This window comes from Chrysemys picta, chromosome 20 (genome assembly GCF_011386835.1).
Source record: "Chrysemys picta bellii isolate R12L10 chromosome 20, ASM1138683v2, whole genome shotgun sequence".
NCBI lineage: Eukaryota > Metazoa > Chordata > Testudines > Emydidae > Chrysemys > Chrysemys picta.
The window spans coordinates 15,651,410-15,666,829 of record NC_088810.1 but is presented as its reverse complement, the minus strand read 5'-3'; the positions used below and the strand labels follow the sequence as shown (position 1 = coordinate 15,666,829).

The 15,420-nt window shown below is 47.5% G+C and overlaps 1 protein-coding gene across 1 annotated transcript in view; it reads left to right on the top strand.

Moving 5' to 3' along the window:
* LOC101948039 (junctional adhesion molecule A-like) overlaps positions 1-15,420 on the top strand; it is a 333,339-nt gene that overhangs the window by 79,262 nt on the left and 238,657 nt on the right. The window lies entirely within an intron of this gene.

Below are 15,420 nucleotides of genomic sequence, written 5' to 3'. Positions count from 1 at the left end.
TCTGCCCTACAGTTCCCCTTTTATATGGGCCTGCTTAGCTCTGATTGGCTGGTCCCTTCAGCCCTTCTCTTATTGGCTGCCTCCTGCACAGCCTCTCTAGGGCTCTATTAACCCCTTAGAGCTCAGTGTGGGGCAGGCACCACATCACCCCCCGCTACTTTTCTTAGTTCCTGGGGGAGCTGTGGTCACCCTCCCCCACAGAATTACATGCAGTCTGTGGCCTGCAATGATACACAAAGTAAGATCTCCCAAAGATAGTGCAGAAAATTGCCAAATCTGTCACAGTTAGAGCTAGAACTTTGTGAAAATCCTAATTTCACCTCCCATGGGAAATTCTGATCTTTCAACCGTTTGTCCTGAAAGATCAAAATATTGACATTTTCCGGGAGAAATAAATGTTTTGACGTTCCCAGAACAAAATGATTCATCTCTGTTTGTTGAACTGAATCGCAGGGATTCAGTTGGAGTCAGTTTGATGGTGCCAGGGTACATTGTGGAAGTTGTAGTTTAGGGATTTTATTTTGACCCCATTCACCTGCATGGGCAGTAGATTAGGAACAGAGAAGTCTCTTAGTTGATTTTTGATGCCATTTTTTTTGGGGGGTGGCAGGTATGAAAAAAGAAAAAGAAAACAAAACCAATATTTTTTGTGTGTGTCTTTTCCATCAAAAATAGAAAATTCCTGTGACAAATTTCAGACGAAATTGGCTTATTCGAATTTCCACAGAAATAACACTGGATTTTCATCTCTAGGCTACTTTAGCCCAGGTGAGCACTAGGCCTGTAGACAGCCCAGATGCCACGCACGACAGATTATTGCTGCAGATCCTAAGGGCTAAGCCAATGTTTCCCAAATTCAGTGTTGCCAGTTCTCACGATGTTAGCATATATTGGGAGGGTTAGCTCAGTGGTTTGAGTATTGGCCTGCTAAACACAGGATTGTGAGTTCAATCCTTGAGGAGGCCATTTAGGGATCTGGGGCAAAAATCTGTCTGGGGATTGATGCTGCTTTGAGCAGGGGGTTGGACTAGATGACCTACTGAGGTCCCTTCCAACCCTGACATTCTATGAGCCTTGTGACTTTTTAGTCATTTTTCTTAAAGTCCCAGCTCCCTGAGTCAGCTCATTAGGTGAAAATAACAAGGAGTCCTTGTGGCACCTTATAGACTAACAATTTTATTTGAGCATAAGCTTTCATGGGCTGAAACCCACTTCATCAGCTACATGGAGTGGAAAATACAGTAGGAAGATATATATAGCAGTACATGAAAAGATGGGAGTTGCCTTACCAAGTGCGGTGTTGAGACAAATCAGTTAAAGTGGGCTATTATCAACAGGATGAAAAATCACTTTTGTAGTGGTAATCAGGGTGGCTTTCAAACAGTTAACAAGAAGGTGTGACTCTCAGCTCTCGTTAAATATATTCTTATAGAGCTGGCTGGAAACTGGAATTCCTATTCTGTAGGAAATCCTGAAAATTCTCACCATAAAAATTAATTCCAAAATGTAACCAAAACAATTGAAACTGTGAAATTTCCTGTGGAACGGCAATTCCGAAATTTTGTTCAGAAAAAGTCAAAATGACATTTTGTTCTGATTTGTTCGTATAGTTTCCGAAGCTCCCCAGACTGCCTGGCATAGGGTGACCAGACGTCCCGATTTTATCGGGACTGTTCCGATATTTGCTTGTTTGTCCAGCGTCCCGACTGATGTTCGGTCGGGACGCTGGACAAAAAAGCAATTTTGCCCTCCTCTCCAGCGCTCGCGCCCCCCCGCCCCGACTCCGCCCCTCCTTCTCCCATTGGATCCCTGCCCTGGCCCCGCCTCTTCCCCAAGCAAGCCGCCCACATTCCTCCTCCCTCCCAGGCTTGCGTGCCGCTGATCAGCTGTATGGCGGCGGCGCAAGCGCTGGAGGGAGGCCACTGGACACGAGCGTGCATGGGATGTGAGGGGGATGGATGGAGGAGATGTGGAGGGGTGATGGAGTCGGGGGAGGAGGGTCGGGCATCTTCCAAGAGCGTGGGAGGGGAAGGGAAAGTTGCCGTGGCTGCTGGGTGCTAGCTGGGCATGGCCCGGGCTGCGCGTAGGCAGCAGCTGGGGCTGGCTCCGGCCCAGGTGGGCAGCGCGGCCCAGGGGTGTGTGCCGCCGGAGACACGCAGCGGAGAAGAGCTGTGGGGGCGAGACTTGTCCCAGGCGGGGCGGCCGGTGGACAGGGGCGAGGAACCGGCCGAGGTCCCCCGGACCGATAAACTTCCCCGCCGCTGCCGGGGAGCCCCGCGCCTCTCCTGCTTGGCTGCACTCCAGCGGCTCACCCCGCCAGGAAGGAGCTGCTGGAGTGCAGCTGAGCGGGAGAGGCGCGGGGCTCCCCGCCAGGGTGGGCTGGGCTGGGGAGCGGGAGGCTCCGCGGGGAGGGCAGCGCATGCGGCCGGGGCGCTGTGTGCAATCTGGCAGCACGGCTGGGGCCTGCTAATGCCCCCGGCCCCTGCGAAACTGCTTTTTTTTTTTTTTTTTGCTCCGCCTCCCCGTGTCCCGATATTTCATCCCTGTGATCTGGTCACCCTAGCCTGGCATCAAGACTGAGGGTTTAAACACAATTCGATCAGATAAAACTGTCAAACAAGTTTATTAACTACAAAGAGGTGGATTTTAAGTGAGTAGAAGTAATGAGCTAGCGGCCAGAGTAGTAGGGAGTCCGACTGTACCTCTATTACTCTAGGGCAACCCGGCCAAAGTGGAGGGGGTACCGCAGCTATAGGGCACAAGGGCTGGCACCCCGAATGCACTGCTGCAAAATTATCCTGCCAAATAAGCCACACAGCGCAGAGTAAACCGGGAAACTGAGCACAGGCTCATGCGTCGGTCTGACCAACGCTCTCAACCTGGGGTAGCACAGGCCGAAAAATGGAAAATGACTAAAAGAATAGTCCAACTATGTGTTGCAAGTCACAACACAAGAACACTATCATCTGATCCGTTTTTATTAATTATTATTAATACTTTGAAGTCACAAAATCAATAAAAACTGACATCATCAGGATATGCGAAACCTATCAGGGAATTGGACCAGAGGACCTCCTGAGGTCTCTTCCAACCCTAATATTCTGTGATTCTAAGAAGAACAAAAGATCTCATTGCACAATGGAAAAGCAGAGAGCAAGTATTCCTAGGAATATCATTCAACAATAGAGCAAGGACCGGAGGTGTTAGATTCATTGTCAGGAAAGAAAAAATTACAAGGATAAACAACGAGGAGTCCTTATGGCACCTTAGAGACTCCTCGTTGTTTTTGCTAACACGGCTACCACTCTGAAACCAGTTACAAAGATAGTCACCTGTGACAGCATATCACCCCGGATAGCAGTTCTCATGCTTCAGATAAAACAAAGGAGAATGTTTAAAATTATTCAGGTGTATGCTCCCACGCAAAAAGCAGAAGATGAAGAAATGGAACATTTCTACGAAGAGCTGGAGGAGGCAATGCGGAAAAGAGCCACCTATACAATCATCCAAGGGGACTTCAATGCAATAGTAGATGGAAAGGAGAGCGAGAATGAAAAGTACGTTGGGAAATTCGGTAAAGGTATAAGAAATGATTGCGGAGCACATCCGGTTGCATTCTCAGAGGCAGACCATCTCCACATAATGAACACAATATTTCAAAAAGAACAATGTCGGCAGTGGACATAGAAAAGCCTGAATGGAGTCACACTGAATCAGGTTGATTATGTATTGATGGATGCTGAAGAATCTTCAATGATGTAGCAACAATAGGAGAACAAATCATTTGCACAGCCTCAGACCATGGTATGTTGTGCTCAAAACTGAGTTGACAATGCCTACGAAGACTGAGTCAAGAGAAGCCAGAAACCGAAGTGAAAGTGGCACTTTAATGAAGAGGCATTTCCACAGGAAGTGAATGAAACGGATCTTGAGTATAAGGTCAACAAGGACATTGATGAGGACTATGAAGAGTTTATCTTGCACATAATCTCAGCAGCTAAGAAGGCAAAGGCATTGAAAATGCTGGGACGCAAACAGAGGATCAGTGAGGAAACTGTGAATCTGATGGCAAGGTGGGCATGCGTGAAATTAGAAGGAAAAATGGGTGAAGAATACAGAACACTGTGCAAAGAAATTAGTGTGAAGATCAAAGAAGACTACGAAGACTTTAGAAAGAAGAAATTGAGAGAGGGGGCTGAAAAGAAGGAGAGTCTGAAGACGGTAAAAAGAGATGTTAGGCTGAAACAGATTATCCCGGCAGCGCTGAAAGACGAAAACAGTGAAAGGACATTGGAAAGGAGCGAGATGAACGAAATATGTACAAAATTCTACAATGATCTCTACTCCTCGCATGTCAATGTCCAGCGTACACTGTCAAGGCAGCAGTTTTATAGAAGAAGTTCCAGACATTATGTGGGAAGAAATCAAAGACGCAGTTCATAACATAAAGAGAGGGAAGAGCCTGGGAGTGGACAATATTTGGCCAGAATATCTCACAACAGGGGAAGATACTTTCTTCAAAGCATTGGCGCAACGGTTCACTATCTACATCAATAGCAAGTGTGTTCCAGATGTATGGAAGAAATCGAAAACAATACTATTGATGAAGAAAGGCAATCTAGAAGAATTGAGCAATTACCATCTGATTACACTCCTCTCACAAGTGTATAAGGTCTTAACCCACGTCATACTCAGTCGGATTAAGAAGGATCTTGAAATGCACAAAAGCAGAGAACAAGCTGGTTTCCTCTCAGGGTATTCAGCAATTGATCACACCCACTCAATTCAGTAGCAATCAAAAAATGCAAGGAATACAAAGTACCATTGTGTATTGCATTTGTCAACTACAAAAAGGCATTTGACTCTGTGGAGATTAATGCTGTACTCAATGCGCTCAACGAAATTGGAATCGACCCAAGGTACATTGACCTGCTGGAAGAAATTAACTGCAATTGCTCGACAGAGATAACATTATTCTATGCCCCCTGCATTATTACTTTATGTAGAGGAGTCAGACAAGGCAACACAATTTCTCCGAAGCTGTTTGCAGCAGTACTGGAGTTGTTGTTCAAGAAATTGAACTGGGAAGAAGGAATCAGAATTGATGGAGAACAGTTAACGCATCTTCTCTTCACTGATGACTGTGTAATATTGGCAAAGGACACAGTAGAACTGGAGAACAAATTGCAGCAACTGCAAACACTTTCACATGATATCGGGTTGGAAGTGAACACATCGAAGACAAAGTGGATGTGGAATGAACATTGTGTAGAAGGAATCATCACTGGAAACGGGAAAGTAATTGAGGAGGTTGACAATATATTTACCTGGGTTAGCAGTTGAACAGAGACAACTCATTTGAAAGGGAATGCAGTAGGAGGAGAAAGGCGGGATGGACAAGTTTCAATAAAATAAAGACGTTTCTATTGGATGATGAACTGCCCATGAAGAAAGGAAAGAATTGTTTAACTCCACTGTTCTGACAGCAACGGAAAGCTGGTCAATGACGAAAGCGGAGGAAGAAAAATTCACTGTCACCCAGAGAGCAATAGAAAGGTGAATGTGATGTTTCACTCCATATGCTTATGATATGAATATGACATAACCGAGATGTACTTTATGCAAGCTGGTTCTTGTAAGAGATCATTGGAAAGGTTATAATTTATTGAATGTGATTATCCAATTTTATGCCTGTGTCATTTCTGTATCTGAAGTTAGGAATATTGACTCTGTATCTGTATTTCAACTATGCTACTTTGGGTGATGCCCACTGTTCAGGTATAACAATAGAAAAGCCAGACAGGGCAGATGGCCCATCAGTGAGGACAATGGACTGTGAAAAGTCTTGGCCTTCCTGCGGATGCTTCATACTGCCACTGACTCATGGATGCTGTGATGCTACAGAGTCAGGTGGTCTTGTCACCTAATACTAAACATTACCTGGGACTTCTTGTAACTTTCCACTGAAAGGGAAGGGTGTGTGTGTCAAGTTTGGGAAACAAAGGATTCCCACCTTATGTAAATCCTATTTAAGGATGGGGAGGAAGGCAAATGGGACTCCTCCTCTCCATGGCCTGTCTGCCCAAGAACAAAGACTGCAAAAGCCACCTGAAGGGAAGGCAAGGGGGCAGTCCAGACTGAGACAGGGGTCCAGTCTGAAAAGGAATATAACTGGAACTCTGAACCACAGAAACTTTGCAACCTGCCTAAAATAACATTTAGGATGAGAATTTACATTTTGTAATCTGTTTCTTAAGTATATTGAGCTTAGCTTGCGTATTTTGCTTTATTTGGTCAGTAATCTGCTTTGTTCTGTCTGTTATCTCTTATATTCACTTAAAATTCATCTTTTGGAGTTAATAAACTTATTGCTTATTTATAATATAACCCAGTTTATGTAATTTCAAATGGGGGAGGGGAGCGGAAGAAGTTGTGCATATCTCCCTCCACATTGAGGGAAGGGGCAAATTTCATAAAACCTTTGGGTTTGTACCCCTTGAACAGAGTGGGCACCAGGGTGTTGGGGCAAGCCCCTAAGGCTGAATCTTTCAAGAGCGGATCTGTCTCTCTGTGCAGCTGGGTGTGGCCCTGCCTGTGTACTTGGTTGGAAGAGGCTTGTGAGCCTAACCCAACAAGGGGGACCCAGGCTGGCAGAATAGGCTGACTCAGTGGCACATCAGGTGACACCCCAAAGGGCCCGAACCCGTCACAACGAATGTGTAAGATATCGCTCCGTGATCACATACCGAATGAGGCGCTCAGAAGGCGTACAGAGGTGACTGATGTAGTACAGGCGAGGTACGACGCAAAGTGGAGATGGGTGGGTCATGTAGTCTGCAGGCAAGACAATAGGTGGACAACCCGCATCAGTGACTGGATCCCCAGAGACCACACGCGACTGCTGGGCAGACTGAAAACACGCGGGGCTGATCCCATGACAAAACTCATTGGCCAGAAATGGGAAGAATGTGCTCGCAACAAAATGGAATGGTGAGGCGTCGACTTGCGTTCGTGGCGGGATGGACGAGGACAATCCGGACAACGGTGAGGTGACTAGTAATGAGGCATAAAAGTCAGAAATGGTTACACAAAAAATAAAGATAAACTGCTGACTAAGGCCTAACTTAACAAATTATTTCAGATTTGAGCAAAGTGTCTCACCAAATGCTTTCAGCAGTGTTACTGACCAAACTCTCAGGTCAGGAATCCTCCCCTAGAGTTCAACATTTGCTTCCTTTTTCTCTTCAGGTGCAGCGAATGTATTAGCCGGGGGGTGGGGGGTGGTTTCCCTTGGGGGTGTTTGTCCATCCTTGCTATAGTTTCAGTCCCCCTCTTGAAAAACCTTCCCAGCTGAGCACTAGGAGACAGAGTCTAAGCGGAAGGATGTTCCTGGCTGCCTTCTTCACTTGTTTGATCTTCCTTTGTTTTCCCTTCCTGTTTGATGACTCTGTTTACTGCTTAAATGCAAATTAAGCAGAACACACAGTCCTTTGTTTTGCCAACTTCTGCTTGAGCAGGGTTGTGAGGTTTTGAAAATGGGTTAATAATATCATACAGGTGTGACATTCCCCTCTGGTGTTATCTGGACCGGTGATCTGCTAGGTCACTCCAATGGTTGATTCTGGGAGCCAGCCTTACCCTGCTCTGCTGTGAGAATCCCCACTCCTGGGCTGTTCACGCTTAGCCTCTGGCATGTAAGCTGCTCCTTAGATTGTGCAACCGAATGACACTAGCCAATATCTCCAGTCCCAGACACAACCCTAGGAACCTCCGTCTTGCAGTGTCCAGTTATGCCCACTGGACGCTGCAAGCTTATATGAGTTTGCCAATTTAACAAATAAATTGATATATACCAGGCTTCTTATCCCAAGGGGAGCCTCTGACACGCTTCAAACCAAATGCACTGCTTTAGGTAGAATAAACAAACAGATTTATTAACAACAAAGATAAATTAAGTGATTATAAGTCAAAACATAACAAGTCAGATTTGGTCAAATGAAATAAAAGCAAAACACATTCTAAGCTGTTCTTAACACTTTCAATGTCCTTACAAACTTAGATGCTTCTCACCACAGGTTGGCTGGTTGCTCTTCAGCCAGGCTCTCCCTTTTGATCAGCGCTTCAGTCGCTTGGTGTGGTGTCTGTAGATGTAGGTGGAAGAGAGAGCGAGCATGGCAAACGTCTCTCCCTTTTATCATGTTCTTTCTTCACTTTCGGTTCCCCCCCCCCCTTCAGAGTCAGGTGAGCATTACCTCATCGCAGTCCCAAACTGACCAAAGGAAGCGGGGTGATTCCCTGAAGAATCTAACAGATTCTTTTGTTGCTGCCTAGGCAGTGTCTTTTGTTCCTGTGAGGCTGGGCTGGGTTTGTCTCACACATGCCCTGATGAGGTGTGAACTGCCCCTCCGCTCTTGGAGAGTTTTTGCCTGGGCTTATTTTAAGCCATGAGGATACATTTTCAGCCTCACAACTACATACATGAAATTATAACCTATAACATTACTGTAACAACAATGCTCAGTGCATCATGAGCCTTCCGAAGACACCCGACATGACAAACTTTGCATTGGATACCACACAATCATTTTACAAGGATGAACATGGGGGTGCTGGGCGTTCCCCCAAGATACAGACATCACAACAGGGGAATCTTATAATTTCATATACAATGTTGCCACACATATTTTACCAGGACGATGCTGACTAGCAAATCATGAGTTTTCAAATTGTTCAAGACCTGTGTGAAAGTGAAATGAATTATATTAAAGAAATAGAATGAATTAAAGAATGCTGTATGTACCTTTTAAGTAGAAATGAGAAATGCTGCAAGCCAGGGGGGCAGGAAAGCAGACATTAACTGCTTAACTTGCCACTTAAGGGCAATTGGTGAAGCATTAGTCTTAGATCGATAAGAGTTAACAAGGAAGCAGGATATGCATATTGTGCTCCATGCATATTTTACAATTTTGCTCTCTCTGTCCTTTTGTTTAGTTTGCACCCTTTTATCTGTATAAATAAGAGGCTCACATTATCTGATTGTATTAGCAGAGCGCTGTGCTAATAAACAGAGTGGTCTTGACAAAATTGTGAGTCCTGATTCTAACTTTGACAATTTGGACGTTCCACCGAGATGGCAACCGTCTTCACTGGGGCTGTGTGATTCCTGACCGTTTTTGTAGGACGACCGTGGTAGCCGGCACCTGGGCATTTGGCCCGAGCGGTCCTCCTCCTGAACGGAAGGGTGCATGACCACAGTGACGTCTACGCCATCGAACCTGTTGGTTCCCACTCTGTTCTGGTAGGGATCCCAGGATCTGACATCAGGAATCTGGTCAGGTAATTATTTCTGTGTTTTGTCCGGACTGAGGACTGTCCTGTCTCTGTGTCTATCTGTCCTCCTGTGGAGTGTTTGAGTCTGGGTGCCATCTCCGTCCGGGGATCGGCCGACCAAGGGGTTCCTGTCCCCGCGGTCTGAGTGAGTGAAATCTGCACAATTGCAGCCGCACCGCACCTTGGGTAAAACCCTTGGTGTGAAAGCAAGGGCTATTGAGGCAGTAGCCTGTGGGCTCCTTTTGTGTGTTGCACCGGGCATCGCTCTGACGAACCCGAATTTCCTTCTTGTGTGATTGGTGTGTGTGTAAAGTCCTCCTGTATGGATAATCAGACGTCTAAGTCGGGACAGTTCCTTAAAGGAACGCCGGCTCATTTTATGTATTTTAGGAAGGGTCCGGACTCCTGTAAATTTCTGGAAAAATGGTCTAGGCTAACTCAGGGAGATCCCAAAACTCAGTGGCCACTGTTAGGATCTTGGGACAAGGACCGAGTAGACGTCTTAAAAGACAAACTCGGCCAATCTAAAACTAAATTGGCCAGAGGAGAGGTTGATTGTTTCATGCAGAGGTGGGAAGAGGCAAATCGTAGGTGGACAGAATTGAAACTCGCCTCTCTCAAAGATTCAAATGATAAGTTAAAAGCTTTATTGAAAACCTCCTCTCCCACCACCAGACCGAGCGCTCCCCTTTACCCCGTTCTCCGAGCAGATCCCCCTTCATACTCCTGTCTCTCTGTGAAAAAAGATGAAGAAAACTCCTTGTTAGATTCTGGGGATGATGATGAGGAAGACGCATTAATTGGCTTGGCAGCCTTGCGTCGGATCAATAGACCGTCACCAGATTCCCCAGCTCAGGAACAACTGTCACCAGATTCCCCAGCTCAGGAACAATTTCCAGAGCTCTCCAGTTCAGACCCATCTGGATCGTCCGATACCACCCAGGCCCATTCCTCTGATCTCGCTCTGCCCCGTAAAAGCTTACGCTTGGGCCTTAAAAATATCCAGGCTCCCCTCCGAATCCTGCATACTGGGGGCCAAGACGGGGGTCCCACTTGGAGCTATAAACCCTGGACTCGTACAGAACTCCTTTCAGTTGTAAAAGGCTTTCCAAAGCCCCGGGAAAATCCTACCAAATTCGCAGAGGAATTTTTGTTAGTATGTGACACCTATGAACCCTCTGAGGCAGACCTCCTGCAGCTGTGCAAGCTACTTACCCCTAGTGAGCATGAAAAATGGCTCACAGCAGCAGATTGGCTCGCAGCTGACCGCCACTCTACTTTACCAGACACCGGTCCTAATGCTGAATACCGGAAAAGGTGTAAGGAGTGAGCTAAAAATCTATTTGAAGCCATCCCTCGGGTATGGAGTCCTAAAACCAACTGGACGGCCATAAACGGCTCTAAGCAACGACAGGGAGAAAACCCGGGCGACTGTCGCACCCGGCTAACTGACATTTTTCTGCAACATTCTGGTATACAGCAACCGGATAAAAATGGACAGGGCACCCTGGCTAATGCATTTGTTAATGGCCTCCTACCTGCTGTTGGCAATATGCTAAAGCAAATAAGTGTTGGGTGGGAGACCGAAACCATGGACAAATTGCAAACAGTGGCAGAGCACTGCCAACACTCTGATAGGAAAGGAGGAACAATCATCTCAACAGTTAATGGCCCTGCAAATACAGCATTATTCAGGACAGGGCAAACAGTACCGGGGACGGGGAAAATACCAGGGACGGGGACGTGGTCGAGGGAGGGGCTGAGGAACTGGATTTTCGGGTTATGGGGATGTTTGTAATTACTGTAGGCAGCCCGGACATTGGAAGAACGAATGTCCGAGCCGACCTGATAACCCTGTAAATAACCAGCTAGGCCCCCTGCCGGCACAGCCAGTCAGTCCCCAGCCTTACTTTGTCCCACAGCAATGATGGGACGCCGGGGAACCTCGGGAAATTTTAGCTCCTTTACTACCTCTCACTCCCACGGGTGAGTGTGTGTTAACTATCAATGATTTGTCTCTCCCTTGCCTTGTTGATACGGGAGCTTCGCTCTCTGCAGTTCGTACTACCGACCTGCCTGCAGTTCCCTGCTCCGGAAAGACTGTATCTGCTGTGGGCATTTCGGGAATCCCAACCCCTTATCCCCTTTCAAAACCTCTACCGGTCCAAGTTGGTCCCCTATCCGCAGATCATGCCTTCCTTCTCTCTGATTCCACTCTGGTAAACCGTTTGGGTCGGGATCTGTTATGTAAACTTGGCTGCACCATATACTGTTCCCCGGATGGTGTCTATTTGCAAATTCCCCAGTCCTCTCTGAGTGATTCTGTGGCCTCCCTGCTGTCTGAGACCCCCCTTTCCACCCCAGTCCCTTGTTGCCCACTGGTCCCGTCCCTTGAACACCTAATTTCGCAGGTCCCATCCTCCCTGTGGCCAACCCATCCCTCTGAGGTGGGCCAGCTAAATACTGACCCCGTCTGCATTACTGTTGACTCCTCCAAACCTCTGCCTCGCCTGTCTCAATACCCTTTAAACCCCGAAGCCGAGGCTGGCATTGCTCCGGTCATGACCGCCCTGCGGGAGCAAGGCATTATTGTTCCCTGCTCCAGTCCCCGTAACACCCCTATCCCCCCAGTTCGAAAAGCTGATGGCAAATCATGGCGATTTGTTCAGGACCTTCGAGCCATTAATCGTATTGTCATACCCACCTTTCCTGTTGTCCCTAACCCAGCAATGATTCTGGCTTCTATCCCACCAGAGGCAACTCATTTTACTGTTGTTGATTTGTGTTCTGCTTTCTTTTCTGTTCCGGTTCACCCTGACTCCCAGTACCTCTTTGCCTTTTCTTACAAGGGACAGCAATATACATGGACTACACTTCCCCAGGGGTATACTGAAAGCCCATCTTACTTTTCCCAGGCACTAGCCCGAGACCTTGCTGACCTTGTTTTCCCATCCGGGTCCACTCTAGTCCAATATGGAGATGATCTACTCCTCTGTTCCCCCTCGTTATCTGCCTCAAAAACTGATTCTTTAGTGCTCCTTACTGCCCTATCAAAAAAAGGTCACAAGGCTTCTCGCTCTAAACTACAGCTCTGTCAAGCCTCTGTCACATACCTTGGTTTTCTCCTCTCCCAGGGTTCCCGTATACTTTCTCCTGCCTGCGTCCAGGCTATCCTTAGCTTTCCCCGACCCCGCTCCCCACGCCGGGTCCGAAAGTTTTGGGGCATGGCTGGATTTTGCAGGCAATGGATTCCCCAGTATGCCTCCCTTGCAAAACCTCTCCAGGAACTCACTCGACTCTCTGTGCCTGACCCCATGCCATGGCCCCCTGAAGCAGACTCTGCCTTTGTTTCCCTCAAACAGGGTTTGGCTTCTGCCCCCGCTTTAGGGCTGCCTGACTACTCTAAGCCCTTTACCCTTTTCTGCCATGAACAATCTGGGTGTGCACTTGGAGTTCTCACTCAGGTGCACGGAGGCAAGAACCGCCCAGTGGCTTATTTCTCTGCCACTTTGGACCCTGTGGCCCAAGGCTTACCCCCCTGCCTGTGTGCTGTGGCTGCCGCAGCGCGCCTAGTCGAAATGTCCGAATCCCTTGTCCTTCGCTCTCCCCTTACCCTCATGGTCCCTCACTCTGTGGAAACTCTGCTGTTACAACGTAACACAGGCCACCTCTCCTCCGCCTGCCTTACCAGGTATGAACTTTTACTGCTGTCAGCTTCGTATATTACCGTGAAGCGTTGTTCTCAGTTAAACCCTGCCACTCTCCTTCCTTTGTCTGATGACGGTGATCCCCACCACTGCCTTGCAACTGTCTCTGCTGTCACCGTCCCGCGCTCTGATCTCTCTGATGCCCCTCTCCCTAACTCTGACCTTGTTTTGTTTACTGATGGTTCCTGTTTTCGAGACAAACAAGGTCGTCTCCTTGCAGGGTACGCTGTAGTGTCACTCGCTGAGACCCTAGAAGCTGCGCCTTTACCTTCTGTAACCTCAGCACAAGTTGCCGAATTGGTTGCCCTCACCCGTGCCTGCTTTTTGGCGGAGGGACGCTCCGCCACTATTTACACTGACTCCCGCTATGCTTTTGGGGTTGTACATGACTTTGGCACCCTCTGGCAAGCTCGGGGTTTCCTTACTTCTGCCGGTACCCCTATTAAGAATGGCCCCTACATCGCTGCTCTCCTGTATGCAGTTTTACTTCCGTCTGCCCTAGCTATTGTTAAGTGCCTTGGCCACTCGATGGCAGATACTGATGTTGCTAAGGGTAACGCATTTGCTAACACCTCTGCTAAACATGCTGTTACCATAGAACCATCTCCAGATGCATTTCTAGGTTCCCTTTCTGTTTCTATACCACCGCCGTCCCTCACTAACCTCACCCTGCTCCAAGACTCTGCCCCAGAAGTCGAAAAGGACTCCTGGATTGCCCAGGGTTGCTCTCTATATCCTGATTCCCTTTGGTGTTCGCCTACTGGTGCCTTTGTGGCCCCCTTTTCACTCTACCCGTCGCTGGCCGACCTGCTACACGGTGTTTCGCATGTCGGAAAGGAGGGGATGGTCTCTGCTGTAACTAAGGCAGGATGGTGGGCCCCGCATTTCAGCTCCTTTGCAGCCCGCCACTGTGCTGCCTGTACCACTTGCCAAAGCCATAATATTGGTAAACCTGTAAAATTGGCTCAGGGGTTCCGGGGCCTGCCCCAAACACCATTCTTGCATTGGCAACTTGATTTTGTACAAATGCCTAAGTGTCAACAATATGAATTTATTTTGGTTACGGTATGTTTATTTTCTGGTTGGATTGAAGCCTTTCTTTGTCGCAAGGCTGATTCACTGTCTGTTGCTAAGTGTTTGTTAAATCATATTATGCCTGCCAAGGGAATTCCTGCCACTCTGTCCAGTGACCGGGGTACACATTTTACCGGACAAATTGTTCAACACCTGGATCGTATATTACATATCACACACCTGCTGCACTGTCCCTACCACCCACAAAGTGCAGGTGCTGTGGAAAGACGAAATGGTGTACATAAGAATAAGCTTGCTAAACTTTGTGACTCTACAGGGTTAAGCTGGCCAGCGGCTCTACCACTGGCCCTTATGGAAATGCGATCCACTCCATCCCAAAGGCATAAATTGAGTCCCTTTGAAATTGTTATGGGACGGCCCATGCGAGCTTTGGCTACCATTACTCCAGTCCCAGACTTGAACTTGACTCACAGTACGCTCCTTCAATATTGCAAGGGATTAATGCAAGCTGTAAGTCACTTCCATTCACAGGTTCGAGCCGCCTGGCCAACAGAACCCACCTCTGACGCTTGCCACGACCTCGAGCCAGGTGACTGGGTCTACGTACGGCACCATCATTGAAAACACGCCTTGGAACCCCGGTGGAAGGGTCCTCATCAGGTACTGCTTACTAGCCAATAAACTGTGCTAATAAACAGAGTGGTCTTGACAAAATTGTGAGTCCTGATTCTAACTTTGACACATGCCATGTACAAAATGGTTACGATAGCATGTAGGGTGTGATCACAAGGGTATATTCTGTCATAGTGGGGCACTGACGCACCCCACACATTGAGAAACGCGAGACTAAGGGTGTTGGTGAGTAGCTGGAGGACTAGAGCAGAAAGGGTATTGTGCTGCAAAGCGGAGGCTGTGCGATCCAATGGGGAGTAGGAACCAGGAGAGCTGGGTTATTCCAAGCTCATCTGGAGACCTCAGGAAAGTTTCTTCCCTTCTCAGTGTGTCAGTTTTTCTCTGTAAATTGAGATAACAATGCTGATCCCTTTTGGAAAGCGCACGGAGATCTGTGGATTAAAAAATGCTGTGCAAGAGCGAACCGTACTTGAAAGACAGAAAGAAATTAAATGAATTGTTCTGATCCCTTGATTGTTTTTAGTGGTCGGAGTCACTTCTAAATTCCAAGGGCAAGAGGGGCTGTTTCAATGAAACCTAAATAACAAAGTTCCTGCTTTAATCTGCTTCTTAGCAGTGAAAGATCTACAGAGCTCCGACATCCTTTGTGGCTTCATTGGGACAATTCATCTCCACCGCCTGAACCAACATTCAGCGGCAGCATGCAAGGAATCAG